The sequence below is a fragment of the Alligator sinensis genome, unplaced genomic scaffold (genome assembly GCF_000455745.1).
Source record: "Alligator sinensis unplaced genomic scaffold, ASM45574v1 scaffold250_1, whole genome shotgun sequence".
NCBI classification, from domain to species: domain Eukaryota; kingdom Metazoa; phylum Chordata; order Crocodylia; family Alligatoridae; genus Alligator; species Alligator sinensis.
This window is the reverse complement of record NW_005841888.1, coordinates 1,129,190-1,146,531: the sequence shown is the minus strand read 5'-3', so window position 1 is coordinate 1,146,531 and position 17,342 is coordinate 1,129,190. Positions and strand designations below refer to the sequence as shown.

At 45.5% G+C, this 17,342-nt stretch overlaps 1 long non-coding RNA gene across 1 annotated transcript; it reads right to left on the bottom strand.

Annotated features, from left to right (window-relative positions):
• Positions 1-5,205: 5,205 nt before the first annotated feature.
• Positions 5,206-16,551, bottom strand: LOC112549282. Its single transcript, XR_003092667.1, has 4 exons — positions 16,441-16,551; positions 15,805-15,856; positions 5,704-5,786; positions 5,206-5,479 (listed from the first exon to the last, which is right to left on the bottom strand). It is a non-coding gene; the product is annotated as an uncharacterized LOC112549282 (long non-coding RNA).
• Positions 16,552-17,342: the final 791 nt, after the last annotated feature.

Sequence of the window (17,342 nt, the reverse complement as noted above, 5' to 3'; positions counted from 1 at the left end):
TGCAGATCCGGGGGCACATGCCCCCGTGCCTCCCGGATTGCATGCAGTGGTGGGAGCTACCACCCCCTCCCCGTGCCAGGTGCCCCCCAAACAAGCCATTCATGGCTCCATCCCATGCCCTGTCCTGGCTGTGCAGGGCCTGCCCCAGCTCCAGCCCCAATCCCCACCTCACTGCCATGGGGGGGAGGGGGCAGATCGAGGCTCCAGCGGTAAGGGAGGAAGTGGGGCACAGGCAGGGACAGGGACTGGGGTGAGTGGGGCCCCAGCCAGGCTGGTTGGTGGGACAAGCAGAGGCCCAGGGAGCATGTGCCCCCTTGGTCTGTGCATGGGGCGGAGGCAGCTGCCACTGCGAGCTAGGCTTTGCTCCCCACTGCAGCTGCCCCATGCCCCCTGCCCACCCAGTGGTAGGACATACGTGGTGTCACACAGCTCTCAGGTCAGCGGGGCTCAAAGCCCAGCATGCAGTGGTAGCTGCCTCCACCCTACACACAGACCAGAAGGGCACATGTCCCCTGGGCCTCTGCTTGTCCCACCACTCACCCCAGCCCCTGCCTGTGCCCCACTCCCTCCCTCACTGCTGGGGCCTTGATCTCCACCCCCACTCCCCCACACAGCCTTTCTCCTCCCCCTGCAGCTTCCCCCACAGACTTAACTGCTGGTGGGGTGCATGTGCACATACTTGTGCACACTCAGCCCTCCACCCCCCCCAATAATTTTTTCTCCCTCCACCTATGCTTATCACATACTTAATACAATAATACTTTTGACAAGCAAATTGTTCCCCCAGCCCTGCACAACATCAGGAGAAGAAGTGAATATAGGTCTAACTATCAATGCCATTTGAACTACTTTGACTTTACTTTGCAGAGCCACTGGCCATTGTCTTTGAAAACTCGTGCTAGATGGGAGAGGTCCTGGATGACAGGAAAAGCACAAATATAGTGCCCATCTTTAAGAAAGGGAAGAAGGAGGATCCAGGGAAGTAAAGACCAGGCAGCCTCACCTTAGTCCCTCGAAAAGTCAGGGAGCAGGTCCTCAAGGAATCCATTTCTAAACACTTGGAGAAGGTGATCAGGAACAGTCAGCATGGATTCACCAAGGGTAAATCATGCCTGACCAACCTGATTGCCTTCTACGATGAGATGACTGGCTCTCTGGATGTGGGGAGAGCAGTGGATGTGATATACCTTGACTTTAACAAGATATACAGAATTTCCCTATAGCTGAAGAAGGGCATTTGTGCCCGAAAGCTCACAAAGAACATTTTTTACAACTATTTAGTTGGTCTAATAAAAGATATCTACTCAAAGAACCTTCTTTGACTTTAACAAAGCTTTTGATCAGTCTCCCACAACATTCTTGTAAGCAAGCTAAAGAAGTATGGGTTGATGAATGGACTGTAATATGGATAGAAAACTAGCTGTATCGTCGGGCTCAGAGGGTAGTAATCAATGGCTCTCTGTCTAGCTGGCACCTGGTCTCAGGTGGAGTGCCCCAGGGGTCAGTCCTGGGGCCAGTTTTGTTCAATGTCTTTATCAACAACCAAGAAGATAGGATGGAGTGCGCCTTCAGCAAGTTTGCTGATGACACCAAGCTGTGGGAAGTAGTAGATACACTGAAGGGTAGGGCTAGGATTCAGAGAGACCTAGACAAATTGGAGGATTCAACCAAAAGAAATCTCATGAAGTCCAATAAGGACAAGTGCAAAAATATTCACTTAGGACAGAACAATCCCATGATCCCATGCACTGGTACAGGTTGGGGACCAACTGGCTAAGCAGCAGCTCTGCAGAAACGGACCTGGGGTTACAGTGGACAACAAGCTGCATATAAGCCAACAGTGTGCCCTTGTTGCCAAGAAGGCTAACGGCATACTGGGCTGCATTAGTAGGAGCGTTGCCAGCAGATTGAGGGAAGTGATTCTTCCCCTCTATTCTGCACTGGTGAGGCCACATCTGGAGTACTGTGTCCAGTTTTGGGCCCTCCACCACAGAAAAGATGAGGACAAATTGGAGAGAGTCCAGTGAAGGGCAATGAAAATGGTTCAGGGGCTGGGGCACATGACTTCTGAGGAGAGGCTGAGAGAACTGGGTTTATTTAGTCTGCAGAAGAGAAGACTGAGGTGGAAGTTAATAGCAGCCTTTAAGTACCTGAAGGCTGGTTCCAAGAAGCTAGAGCTAGACTGCTCTCAGTGATAGCAGATGACAAAAGAAACAATGGTCTCAAGGTTGGTACAAGGTAAATTGTCCTGGGTGAGGTATGGAGGGACTGTCTGAGGTACTGGGGGACTCCTGGGGAAGCAGTGGAGGTGATCCAGCTATTCAGAGCCTGGTTGGAAGCCAGAGAGTGTCTCTGACTGGCCAGGCTCCATTTCTAGAGGCGCACACTGCTTCTGCATGCACTGCATCACTTTTTGCAACATTTTTTTTTCTTTGACACTGAGATCTCCTGGTGTCAAATTTTGGTGCTGCACTGCAAATGTGCAGCACAGCAAATGGCCACATGTGCACCATGTGCAGTGCCACAAACCACACATGCTCCTCAGGCCTTGCCCTAGCTAGGCGTGATTCATTGTTTGTTTTAACCTTGGGTTTGGGAGCCCCCATGATGAATCAGGATCCCATTGTACTAAGCACTACGCAAACATCAAACAAAAAGGTGGTTCCTGCCACAAAGGCCTTACAGTGATCAGAATGGCCAGTCATTTTTTATGACCTTTCAACCAGCCAAGTCAACCATTCCTAACATGCCAAAAATCAGGACAGATGTCCTGATTTTCTTCATCCACCCTTATTTTCCAAACCCTTAGTTTCTTATATGTCTCCAGATTGTAGCTGCAAGTAAGGTTATAAATCACTCCAATTTTGCAGCCATTGACCCAAAAAAAAGAAACAGAACAGCAGTTGTCCACAGTAAAGTGCTGGGCAGAGGGATAGTAAAGTCACAAAGAAAATAGAGAGCAATCTTGGGAAACACAGCAATGAAAGTATTTATTCACTTGGGTCCTGGCACTGTCACGGGAGGGTGTCACTTGCAAGAAAGATCGCTGCCTGCAGTCTGTTCCTCTCAAAAGTCAATATCCACAGGGACCTTATTTATGAAACTGTCTCCTCCACTTTCTTGGACACAGAATAAGAATGCCAATTTTTTTCATGTTTAATCTCCTTTCCCCCAACTTGTTTATTTCATTGTTCTTTGCAGCTCCAGCAGGTTTCTAGCAGCTAAATGCAGAAACAAAGAGAAACAATGCATAAAAGCCACGTTTTGTCCAGATTTACAATCTTGTCTCTCTAAGTGGGGCACAGAGTGGAGAGGCAGCAGGCCGCCTAACTCCCCAAAACAATGGAATCCAAACACAAGTCCCCCAAAGCTACAAATCATTGTGCTGCCAGGAATATTGTAATGGGGCTGGAAGAATGAATCCTGTAACAGCTGGATCCTTATTTAAACTCTGACACTACCAGTTTTCACTGTATGCTTCTGCTAGACACCTCAGAACAATTGGGAACCTTAAACACAACTAGTTCAGCAAGCAAGTGCTCTAGTATCAGTCCTTAGGAAACTGGGGTGCCAATGGAGGTGGTCAGGGAAGGAATCTTGAAGCCTGAAGGTAGGTGAAGCCTTTCACTTTCCTGAGTCTGGAAACCTTCACTGATGTTCATTAAGCAATCTATGTCCTAGTGGAAGAGGAAGAAAAATCAGTTTACATCAGTCATAGATTTCATAGACATTAGGGCTGGAAGGGACCTCGGAAGATCATCGGGTCCAGCTCCCCTGCCCCTGTCTTTCTGCTTCAGTACATTTTTATTTTTTATCGCACCTACAAATCCTGATTGCATATACCAGTGGGCATGGCTTTAATTAAAAGAATTATGATTGACATAAAATACATGGAACAAAGTATGTTGCACTGTTCTGAGCCAACATATGATTCACATTTCAAAAACCAGTGCTGAAGTCATAAGGCAGGTGCAAGTGATTGGGAAGTGGCACAGAGAGATACAAAAGATGGAAGGAGAAGAGGGGGCAATGAGGGTTTTGACAAGACTTTGGAAAGTGCTGCTGTGAGTGGTGCTGGCAGAAGATACCAGTGCCAGAGGACACGGGCAGCGTGTGCTGGAGGGCAGCCAAGCTTACCAGCAAACCTTTGGACAGATGTTTGGTTATTAAAAAAGAGAGTGAGTGCATTGGCAGTACTCTGTACACAGGGTTTAGGACGAGACAAATTTGGATCTGGATTAGGAAAGGAATCGCTGATGACATTAAATATACTGTAATTACTCAGGCTTTTGCAGGCTTTGTGACTTGCAACTTGGATTTGTCTTCCATGGCTTCTAAAGCCTCACTTGGTAGATCACTAACAATGAAGCTACCATTAGCATGGATGGATGGAGCTAAGACCAAGTGCTGGTCATACTAAACTCACCACCTTGTTGTTGCATGATGAGGCCGTAGGTTATATCTGATCCTGTCACCAGCAAGTCCAGTGCACTGTCTTTGGCACTGGCCACGTTCTAAAAATAAGTCTGATTGGCTGGTCTCTATATTCTTGAATCTTTTCTCTGCCCTCTGAGATTACTTCCATTTTATTAAATTCCCTGCAGAATGATCAACATCGATCTTTAGGATAGTGTAGGACCTCAGAGCCCCAGTCAGGGGCCATGCCTCATTGTGCTAAGTGCTGTACAAACACAGAACAAGGAGATAGTGCCTTCCCCAGGGGGCCTGTATCCTAAGCATAACTGAAGGAAAAAGAAGATGGATGCAGACATACAGTGGAATACAGGAAAGAATGAAATGATACCAGTCAGTGTTATTGGCAGCAGTATCTTCACATAGGCAGCCTAACTGTGGTCAAGTTTTTGTGGGTATCACAGCACTGGAGAGTTGTAAGGAGGAATTTGGATGATGATAATGAGGGCACTTTGCAGATGGTTATGGGGAGCATGAGAGTGCATGAAGGTACTTGTTGGAAAATGTAGCAAGTGGGTGATGGAAGCTGTCGAACTGCTGGGTAGGAGGCAGGAGCTGACAGCTTGATACCGCATGAGAGATGATGAGCAAGGTGAGAATAGGTTGAGAAGGGCTTTGAGAGTGCAGGTGCTTAAGCTTCACTTAAAAAAAGTGATAACCAAAGAAGCCAATTCCCAGGACCAGCAGATGCATCACAGGGCTCTTACCTACATGACAAGACTGCCAGTATGGCAAAGGCCATATAACCATCACACTCTGTAGATAAGGTGGTGCTGCTGGTCAAACCTGTGGTGTAGACAGCTTTGCCAGTAGAAAGCAGGTCCTGCAGCAGTGATTCTGTCATTCATAGGAGCTGCTGTGGGTCAAGCAACAAAACATTTCTTCTGCTGGCAAAGCCATGTCCAATCAGGGGCCAATCAGGGTGGGCACTGTAACATGACAGCAGCCCCCGCAGTGCAAATGCAGGCTGGATTCCACAAGTTTCGTTTATGTAGCCTCTATTCATCTGTGGCGAAAAAGAGAAAAACAGTATTATTTTTAGGAAGATTATATGAACCTCAGTTTACATCTGCTTGATATTATTCTGCCTGATTGCATAGAGTTAAATCAAAAGAGGGCTGTTAGAAGGAACAGGCAATGAAACAATAACTAAAGTTCAAATATCTCTGGAAAATACCATAAGAGCCCTCAAGAAAACAATGGGTTGATTATTAATTGAGCACTACTCACCTACCTGGCTCCAGTCAGGTTAACAGGCACATTTTCCAGATCTGGGCCCCCCTGATCAAAAAGACACTAAATCATGAGATACCCTGCACAGAGAGGAAAGTCAGTCAGTAGGCAGCAGCCAAAAAGAAACAGCAACTTCAACTAGTTCAGAACAGGCTGCATCTGAAACAAAGCTCTTTTGTTAAAAAAAACCTTCCAAGTTTCTGTTTAATCAACTGGAATGAGAAATTCCAGCATCACCAATTACAGAGAACTTCCAAGAACTGCACTTGAGTCAAATGCTTCCAGTGACAAAATGAAGGATGGTTTGATAGGCTTTCCTGTAGGTAAAGACAGTGTGGTGACCTTCAATTAGGAGAAGACAAGCACTGATAACAGATCGGCCCCGTTCAGGAACAGTGAGCTCTCAAAGTCATTTCTTGCATCTGATTTTCTATGGACTTTCTTTTTTTAAGTGACAAATTGGAAATAATATGAGCATCTTAGTTGTCACTCAGCCATCATCCTGCCTGATGTCTCATGGTATTAGACATGTCACCATTATTAATGCAATATTCCATTCTGAGTACTATTGCACAGGATTTTTTAGGGCATCAGTGCTACATATGGTCTGGCACACAAGGATCCTCTCTCTGTTGATTCCTCCCTAGTCTTCAGTCAGCTGAGCTGACCTTGGTCTTGTAGCTTTGTGTCCCTGTCAGATTTTCTGGTTTACTGCCAACTCTTCTGTCATGCCCTAATGCACCAGCCCCTACACTTCACATCCTGGATAAAATATTTTAACAGCATTCTTGTCATACTTCACCAAGCCAGACATTGTAACTTGGATTTGGAGTGGTGCCTGAAGATAGTTCTAGAGCCAAATATTTTGAAGGAGCCTTAATTTAAACTTTTTCCCTTTTAAAAGGAATGCCCTTTCCCCGCCTCACTTTTAGGAGTTTCAGGCAACTGCTGTTGGTTCCACAAATGCTTGAAGCTAGTTCTACGAAAACAAATCACCATCATCTAGCAATGAGCTTCCCCAAAGAATATGGAATTTGTGAAGTATTTGCTGACTGACTCAAAATGGCAGCATCTTGAAGGGATATTTGGCCTATTGCTTACTTGATTTAATCCGTTTACTGCTGTGGGGATGTGTAAGTTTCAGCAACATGTCCCTTCGAATCAGTAAAATGCTATTTGGCAAGAAATTATGCAAGAAGAGCACACTTCTCAGGCATGCTACAGACAAGATGCTTTGCACTTGCCTTCTACTGAGTTGAATGGGTGTTCAGTTAACCTGATGCTAACATTCACGTGCATTTCTGCAGCAGTTAAGGGGCTAAGCAATAAACTTCCCCTTTCCTGCTGGTAGAAGTCTGATGAGGGGCTGATTTCCAGATATGCTGAGCATCCACCACTCACATGATGGCAGGAGACCTGCAGGTGAAAATCCCTGGAGATATAAACTGTTCAAGCACTCCAAGAAGTAAAGTTGCTGACTCCGACTAATCTCGATATCTTTAGACCATGCAGCACTGTATTTTAGTCCTCACTTGTCATAAAAGTCAAGTGATCTAGTCAATATCTGTGGAACACTCTGACTGGGTTATCGACCCTGGGCACAGAGTTGTCATACTAGATTAGCATGCCACCTGCTAAACTGAGCCTCTATGAAATATTAATTATAGCTGCCTTTTAGGAATCAAAATCTGCCAGAAAGCTGCTTAGAAGAGTAACTCTCACCTAGGGGGTAAAAAAAAATTATAAAGAGCTGCTTCTCTAGTAATTAAATGTTGTACAATACAGTCACTGGAGCTGGGAAGAAGGTTGGCATTTATTAATACTTTTTGTCTCCCTCACTCCTATAAGAAATATTTTGTATGTGAGCACTGAGCATGCCTTTTTAATTTATAATTTAGAAAAGATAAGATAATCCTGAATGAATACACTGTTATGGTTAATGAGCAGAATAAAAAGGAATATTTAATCCCCACACAGAGAATATGTTGCTTCTATATTGCTCTATATTTTATTGCAAATTATTTCTGATAACAAGTGAAATTTGCCTGTATTCTCTATATAGGTAAAAAGTGGATAGCTTTGTGGGTTGCAAGAAGACAAGCTAGTGTTATTTGAGGATAAAAAGTATAGTTGTTTGCTTTAGACATCAGCTTTCGGAAGAGATTTCAGAATTCTAGGTGCATCTATCTGATTTGGAGTCTATGAAATAATTACTCTCTCTTCTGCCACTCCAGGGAACACAGTTTCTTGTACTTCAATGGGAATAAAAAACTGTATTATTGGTATGATTTGGTTTGTCACTAGAATATTGAGATGGCTACCAAAAGGTCAGGGTTTCAGAAAAGTCTTTATAAATCTTGAGAATTATTTATTTCCAAATGATGCATCAACCAATCTAACACCACAGGATGGCATCATACCCATGAGTTACAAGACTGTCATTGACCTAGCCAATCTGGTTTGCACGGCTGAAAATAAGATTTTGCTAATTGTCCACTGTAAAACACTCACCTTATTCTCACACATCTGCCATATGGCTCCAAAACCAGAAACCAGCTTGCAGCACCTGTACTGACTCACTTTTCACAAAGAGGCTTCAATACCTCAGTAATTGGTGCATGAGGGATTAGATGAGATAGATAAACATGAGGTCAGAAATGCTGCCAACACCTGAGAGCAAGAACTCTGACTATTCTCAAATTGACTTTTGGCAAAAAAGAAGGCACTTCTCTGGCAACTGAGGGAATTGTTTTTCTCTGCAGTAATTCAGGATGGCTACTAAATGTTGTGTTGGTGTCAGATATTTAAATGGTGAGTAAGTTAGCAGGAGAAAAACACTGCTTGCTGTTCATGCAATCTTACACTCGAAGAAAGCTATACATCACAGCTCTGAGAGCAGGTTTAGATCAGTTCTGGAGAATTATAGCACCCCAGTGACATCAGCACTGTGAAATACAGCTTAGTTTTGTTAGTTGACAATGGTTTTAGGACACATCAGATAAATAAATAGAATGCCAGGCCAGTATGTTGTAAGAAATGGTTTATGACCTTCATCACAAGTGAAAGGGGAGAGAACAGGCAGGTGTTGTGAGTGAGCACATCTGCATAAATAGGCATAATAAATAATAACATTGTGGAAAAGGCAATATTCTGGAATGCATTTATGGGAGCTGCAATGCTGCCGCCTTAGGACATTTTTGGTGGCCCAATAAACTATTTGAGAATGATTGTTTTTTCCCTCTAATTTGCCCACACCAAAATGTGTATTTCAAGGCTGTCCTGCTCCCAAGCCAGCTGTTTTTAGACAATATTAAATTGCCTCTTTCTGATGAGGTTTCCAACATCCTGCTTTCAGGGTAATTATTTTACTCTCCCTATTTCTCATCTAATTTTTTTCCTTCTCCAACACATGTCAATGCCCTCTGCAACTTCTGGCTGTCAAGGTGGAAATATTCTCTTTTGACTGCACCAGCAAAATATGGACAAAAGTAGAGCATCAATTCCTCTTTTGCACAGGCATGCTTTCATATCACTCATCTGATCTCAACTGCACTGACTAGGGCCCCAGCACCGCAGCTAACCATGCATACTTAAAATTAAGGACTTGAGTTATATCAGTGGCTGAGATTTTATCAAGGCTAGGGGAACTGCATAAACTATAGAACTGGGGTCAGGAAGGAATTTTACCCCACAGTCAGACTGATACAGATTATGGAGTAGCAAGGGGCTGCCTTCCTTGTAGCAGGGTCATGGTCTTCTTCCTTGAACCTCTTGAGAGTATTTTAACAACCGTCATAGCAGCAGGACATTGACCACCATTGTTCCCCTGCTTTACCTGTAGGTTTTCTCTTATGGTTGTGCCAGAGTTGATTGTATAGTTGTATTAATAGGTTAGACCAGGGGTGGGGAAATGCAGCCCGTGGTCTGTATCCAGCCCACCAGTGGATCCTATCTGGCCTGCTAGCCACTGCTGGAAGCTTAAGGGGGGAGGGCTGTGCCCCATGCCGCTGTGCTTTGTTACAGCCAGGGCCAGGCTACACAGTGCGCAGACTCCTCCACCCAAACTCAGTTTTGGTGACAACACTGCCACCTACTATTCTTTTGCAACTGCACTGTTGATTCAGGACACTGCTGTTTTGTTTTGCTTGTGCTTTTGAGCTTTTTTTTTTACAATCTCTTCTGGCACAGGGTGGCCTGTTTTTTCTGCTATGTCTGGCTTGCCTCTAGCTTCTGTTGTGATTGAATCATAGTGATGAAGCAGCTGACTGCATGGATGACGCTATGGGATAGCTGATATGGAAGAGGCCATTACATGTGAAAGTACTAACTGCAGTGCTGATTGCTTTGCTGGGTCACATTAATTGTGATGGATCCCCAAATACAGCCCATGACCTTGATTTTAGCAATGCATGAAGCATTTTTAAAAAATCATAACAACCTTCTGAAATAATGCTCTACTAAGATGAGAGGAGGGGGAGGCTCCAGTCTCTGTTGTGCTGTTTCAGTCTGTCTAGCTTCAAAGCAAACAGAACAGCAATGTGTTGACTTACTCTATAAAAGCTATTTTCACAAGCAGAAGGAATGGAAGCATCTGTTAAAAGAAAGTAAAGCTGGGGAAAATCTGTGGAAAAAAACTAAACTCCACTCATGAATTTCTATCTTCTTGGGCCACAGCACAGGAAGGAGTCTCTCAGTTCAGTTCCACACGTCTGTCGTTGTTGTCTTGTACAACAGATTGGAGTAGTTCTATGGGGAAACAATTCTTCTTTCTTTTGCAAGCACTACTTCAAACACAGACTGTCTGCCACAACACGGCTAGCTAATTCACAACAGAATATAATCCAGAGATTATGGAGAGGGAATGTTGTCAGAGGAACAGTGTTTCTGTCAGGAGTTAGTCTTCCTTTCTCCTTCCCACTCACTATGGTATTCCCACACAGGCCATCATAGTGCTTAGGGTCGGAAGGGACCTAAATAGATCATCAGGTCTGACCCCCTGCCCTGGGCAGGAACAGGTGCTGGGATCATATCACCCCAGCCAAATATCTGTCCAGCTTCCTCTTGAAGACCCCCAAGGTAGGAGAGAGCACCACCTCACCTGGGAGCCCATTCCAGAGCCTGGCAGCCCTAACTGAAAAGTAGCGTTTCCTGATGTCCAGCCTGAACCTTCTCTCTAACAATTTCTGGCTATTATTCCTAGTAACCCTGGTGGTGCCCAGGGGAACAGAGCCTCCCACAATTCCCTCTGGTCCCCCTTGCTGAGTTTGTTAATGGCCACCAGATCCCTTCTCAGTCTTCTCTTGTGGAGGCTGAATACATTCAGGCCCTTTAGTCTATCTTCGTAGGGCCTGGCCTGCTGCCCCCTGACCATGTGAGTGGCCCTCCTCTGGACCCTCTCAAGGCTAGCCACATCCCTCTTGAAGTGCAGCACCCAGAACTGGATGCAGTACTCCAACTGCGGCCTGACCAATGCTTCATATAGGGGAAGGATCACCTCCCTGGACCTGCTTGTGATGCATCTGTAGATGCACGACAAGGTGCAGTTAGCGTTACTGACCGCTTCCTCGCATTGGCGGCTCATGTCCATCCTGGAGTCAACAATGACTCCAAGATCCCTTTCTGCCACTGCTTTGACAAGAAGGATGTTCCCCAGCCTATAGGTGTGTTGCTGGTTCCTTCTCCCTAGATGCAGCACCTTGCATTTGTCTGTGTTGAATTCCATCCTATTCTCATCCGCCCACCTCTGTAACTTGTCTAGATCTAGCTGGATTCTGTCCCTCCCCTCCAGCGTGCCCACCTCACCCCACAACTTGGTGTCGTCAGCAAATTTGGACAGCGTGCTTTCCACTCCCACCTCCAGATCACTGATTAAGATGTTGAACATTACAGGCCCCAGGACCAAGCCCTGGGGGACTCCACTGCCCACATCCCTCCAGGTCAAAAATGACCCATCCACCACCACTCTCTGGGTACGACCGTCTAGCCAATTTGCCACCCATCTGACTGTGTAGGCATCAATGCCGCAGTCACCAATTTTTTTTAAAAGGATGTGGTGGGAAACCATGTCAAAGACCTTAAAGTCCAGGAAAACAACATCCACCCCGACACCCTCATCCAGGGGTTTGTGACCTGATCATAAAAAGAAACCAGGTTAGTCAGGCAGGAGCTTCCCTCAATGAAGCCATGTTGGTTGCCCCTGAGCATTACCTCCTCTGCTGGGCCCTTGTAGATGAGCTCCTTGATAATTTTCTCAAAGGTCTTCCCAGGGACCAAGGTGAGGCTGACTGACCTATAATTGCTGGTTTCCTCCTTTCTCCCCTTCTTGTAAATGGGCACCACATTGGCTCTTTTCCAATCCTCTGATACCTGGCCAGTGCCCCATTAGCTGTCAGAGAGCTGTGCCAAGGACCCCACTATGACCCCCACCAATTCCCTCAGCACCCTCGGGTGAAGATCATCTGGACCTACTGATTTAAACATGTCCAGCCCCTCCAAAAGCTCCCTAACTAGGTTGTCCTTGACCCTAGGCATGGTGGTGCTTCCCCTGGGTACATCCGCAATTCTAGTGGGGGAGATGTCCCGGTCCCTGTTCAGGAATATGGAGGCAAAGAATTCATTAAAGAGGTCAGCTTTCTCATTTGCTGCAATCATCAGATTGCTAAGCCTATCCTGTAGGGGCCCCACATTACTCAGTGCCTTCTTCTTACTTCCTATGTATTTGAAAAAGGACTTTTTATTATCCTTAATTCTGGTCACGAGCCCTAGCTCCATCTTTGCACTGGCTTTCCTAACAGCCTCCCTGCAGTCCCGAGCAACGGAGGTGTAATCCTCCTTGGTGATATCCCCTTGCTTCCACTGTTTGTACGCCTTCTTTTTTGCCCTCAGGCATCCCTGGATGCCTTTGCCGAGCCATGGGGACTACTTAGCACTCCTGGCCCCCTTGATGCACATTGGGCCTGACTCCCTTTGAGCTTGAAGGATCGTCTCCTTGAGGAACAACCACCTGTCTTGGACTTGCATCTCATTGAAGCTCCGGGACCCCAATGCCTCTCCTGCTAACCTTCTTAGCTTACAGAAGTTGGCCCTCCTGAAGTTGAGTACCTCTGCCTTGCTGCTTGCTTTCACCACCCTGCGCTGGATAGTAAATTCCAGCAGGCAATGATCACTGTTGCCCAAGTGGTCGAGTAGCCGCAGATCCCTCACCAGGTCATCGCCTGTGGCACAGACCAAGTCCAGCAAGGCATTTTCCCTGGTGGGACTATGCACCTCCTGGGTTAGGTAGAGGTCCTGTATCCTGGCTAGGAACCTCCGTGAGTGTTCAGACCTGGCTGACTGCTCCTCCCACCAGATGTCTGGGTAGTTTAGGTCACCCATGACAACCACATCTCTTGACTTTACAGCCTCCGTGACCTGACCTGAGAATTCCAGGTCCAGCTCGTCCCCCTGGTGAGGCAGTCTGTAGTAGACGCCCGCTATCAAGTCCCTTTCCCCATGGCCCCCTTGCATTCTTACCCAGAGAGTCTCATTTTGCCCCTTCTCTGACCCCATCCTGATCATTGAGGACATATATTTCTCTTTGACATATAGTGCTACACCCCACCTCTTTTCCCTGCTCTGTCTCACCTGTACAGTCTGTATCCCTTGATGTCCACTGCCCAGTCATGGGTAGAATCCCACCAGGTTTCCGTGAGCCCCACTAGGTCTGGGTTTTTGCTAGCTAGCAGGAGGGCAAGTTCCTCCTGCTTTTTCCCCATGCTTCAAGCATTTGTGTAGAGGCATTTGAGGCCTCCTGTAGGTGCCCGTGCCACCCCCTTGTTCCTAAGCCTGCCCTGCCCCTGAACCTTGACCCCTACTTCACCACCTGTATCTGAGTGACCTTATCTTCACAAAGGTACAATTGAAGCATCTATATACCAACTCCTAGAGATACACCTCTCTGATCCTCCCCTTCCCTTTAGTTCAGAGATATATTTCTGGCTTTCCAACACCTTCATGAATGGCTGCTGCTGATAAACTAACCCACAGCTAAAACTTCACACCTTATTTTTCCTCCTAAACCTTTCCCTTGTCCCCTTACTCCAGCATATACTTCATGCTCATAACTTGTGTGCAATTTTTGACTCTCCTAACCTCACAGTAACATTTGCTGAACACTGCAGCTACTTTACATATTTCCAAAATTTTCCATCCAATTTTCTATTCCACCTATCCCTTATAGCTAATGTGAACACCCTCACACATTTAAATCATTGCAGCTTTCTTCCCTTTGGACACAGACATACACCTCACCCCTCTTCAGTCCTCCAAAATGCTGATGTAAACATTACATCCATGCTCCATACTTTCTGCAGTGCCTTTTCATGAGATGTGCAGGTTAAACAAACATGTGTCTGCAACGGTTTAGAACAGGAACATTCCTGCCTTGAGCAAGTGGTCGGACTAGATAACCTCCTCCAGTAGTTTTCTGCCCTGTTTTTCTATCAGTCTATGACCTTCACTCCATGCTGGTTGGGTGACTAGCTACAGCCTTCTTTTCCCATCTTTGGAAGGCAGCTGTCTCCTCTTCATCCTCTTCTCTTAGAGATGCACTTCTTCAAAGATGCCAGCAAGTGCTTAGTCTGTCCCTAAGCACCCACACTCTGCATACAGAAGTAGACACACACTTTGCCTAAAACCTTCAATCACATTGCTTTTCCCCTGATTCCTCAGTTCTATGTACTGTCCACAAAGGAAATAAGATCCTTAGGACAGGGACTGTAACTTTATACCTAATGTGAACCATCCACTACACCATCAGTGCTATTCGAATAAATAAGAGTGACTGTAAAACAGAGATGCCAGAGCTGGAGGGCAGGAAAGGGAGGTCCCCCTGGTTATTTGTCATAAGCCATGCTTAATTTGTATGTAAATGTTATGAAAAACAAATGCACTTAACATTAGAATTTATTTTTTCCTGTGTCTTCCCTGATATGGAAATAGAAATCACTGGGTAATTTGAGTTTAGTGGCAATAAAAACTTGTTTCCTTCTTGCATTGAAGTTGCAAGGAATGGGCAGCATTTGTTCTATAGATAATGTTATGGGGCCTTCATGTACCAAAGTCAAGGGAATAATGTTGCTTAGCACCTCACAGATTTAGGGCTGTAACACCATTAGGGAGCGGAGTCAGAAGCTGATTTTGCAAAGTGCTAAGTGCCCTCGACTTCCAGTGAATTCAGTGGGAGTACCTGGCACTTTGCTGGTTTGGACTCTCCAAGAATACTGTACTTTTGTACCTCAAGCTAGCAGAGGGGATGAGCTTTTGTATCCTGGTAAAATGGGTGGTTAATATCCATGCTAGCCTTGAGAAATCTGTAGAAACACATCAAAATTCTCACTAAAATGCAGGAAAGGACCACAGTGGAACCTTCTCCCTTACTACGATATCAGTATGCAATAAGTATTCTGGTTTAAATTTGGTTCTGAAATTGAACTTTAAACTGAGGTTGCTGTGTGAATGCTCCTAACAGGTTCAGTGCAGACTGAGCTTAATAGGATGCCATCTTGGCAAAGCTTACATAAAACTATATCATGACTTTCAATGACCAAGAAATAATTAAGATTCATAGGGTCTAACTGCAATAGCAAAATGACTCAGAGATTTTTTTTAATTAGGCCCATGTTAATATTTTGCTACCAACTAGAAGCATGTGTGTAAATGGATTAGAGAATAGCCATGTTGTAAGCAAGGACCTCATTACGATGGTATTTGTCATGCAGAGAGGCCCTTGTGGAAATGTAAACAGTAATTGTGGTGGTGACAGCAGAGGGACTTTTTAAAGCAACCTGTCATAATGGCACGAGTGTTGAGGGGAAAGATCATCTATAGAACTTAGTATTGTGACAGAGCTCAAGAAACAAAATCAGCAAAATTCAAATGCAAGAGAACTTCTATTTGATTACATCTATTATGTATTCCTCTGTAGTCCAATATTATTAAACCAAACAAGCAAATAGTCTGGGTTAAATTATATGCAACTGCTGAAAAAAAATGCACTAAACATTACAGAAGTAAAGATAATTTGGAACAACACTGAGAATCTCTTGAAGCACAACTTACCCAGACAGACTAGGCAGACAGAGTGCAAATGGTTACTCAGCTTTCTGAAAACCTAAATAGAATGAAAACAAGAGCAACAATACATGAATGTTTCATTAGCACGAGAAAGACAGCCCAGTGACAAAGGACTGGCATTCAGGACTCAGACAGATTAGGATAGTGAGAACAGAGCACTTCCCCTTCCATACTTTTCTTCTAACATTGCCCTCCAAGACTTCCCTTCACTTTGAATTGACATTATATTTTTGATGGAAAAAAACCCTGTCTGGCAGCAGTAGGGTTGGTGGTGCAGTTGTGCCCCTTACTGCTGCCAGGTAGGCAGGGGGTGCCTCTCCATGGCGGCGAAGGGCTCCCAGCAGCGGCAGAGCCTCCCCATCCCACCTTGCCCTGCCCTGCTGGGTCCTGCCCTCCAGTGGCACCCAGGAGGAGGGCAGCAGGGCAGGGAGCCCAAGCCCACAGCTACAAGTCCACATCCGCCCCATCCACGGGCTCCACTCCAGCCGTGCTGCCTGCGGGGGAGGAAGAGCTGGTTCCACTCTCCACTTGGGCTTAAGTGGCCGCTGCCTCCCATGGATGGTAGCCATGGCTTGGGCACTGCTTGGGTGGGGGCAGAAGGCTGCAGACCCAGGTGCCCACCCCTGCAGTTCTGGCAGCTGGGGCCCCCCCTCCAACAGAGCTGGAGGGGGCAAGGGGTTGTGGGTCTGTCTGGACCGCAGTCAGCATGTGACAGGCACATTTCAGACAAAAACATTTACACTATGTAGGGACCTTAGGAAGCCTTAATAAACCTCTTCATGAAAACATTGCAGTTCCTAATTATCGATGCATTCCACTAGAGATATCATAGCAGGACTTTCACCACATGTTGTTGCATACTCGTTACGTTATCAGCAGTACTGATTCTTAGTCAAAGCAGCAGGTCACTGAACTTTTAAGCAGGTAATATTTTAAGGAGCTGTCAAATACTACTCAAAGTAGATAACCAATTTAATTATAGCACCATTTGTTTGAACCAATGAGCCTTCCAGGCCTAAACGGTTTCTGAGTATGTGCCTTGTAAACTATGGAAATATTAGTTCCCTGGTTTATTAGGCTTAGGCTTTATGCAGAAAGATGCAGAACAAGTGAAAAACTACAAGACTACATGAGTGATGAAATGATTCAAGGGAAAAACCACAAAGGATTTTTCAGGACCATTTTAACCGTCTCATGATGAAGAGCAACATCGAAATACTGGTATATAATGGATAGTGTCTCCCTCTACTTACCTCTCAAAGCACAGAGTGCAATTTAGACAGATTCACAGGAAACAGCAGTTAGGGACTATTGTCCTTCAGGTTTTGCTTCCAGGACTGATCAGCATAGCAGGCGTCACTTGATCCCTCAGGGTGCCCAACTCTAATTCTTTGAGTTTCGTAACTTCAGCTACAGAACGTTCAACTTTCTTTGTCCACCTCACTCAATTCTCCCAGCACCTAGGTCAACTTCTTGTGTCTATAGACAACACCGACACCAGAGAAAGCCCACACTGGAAAATC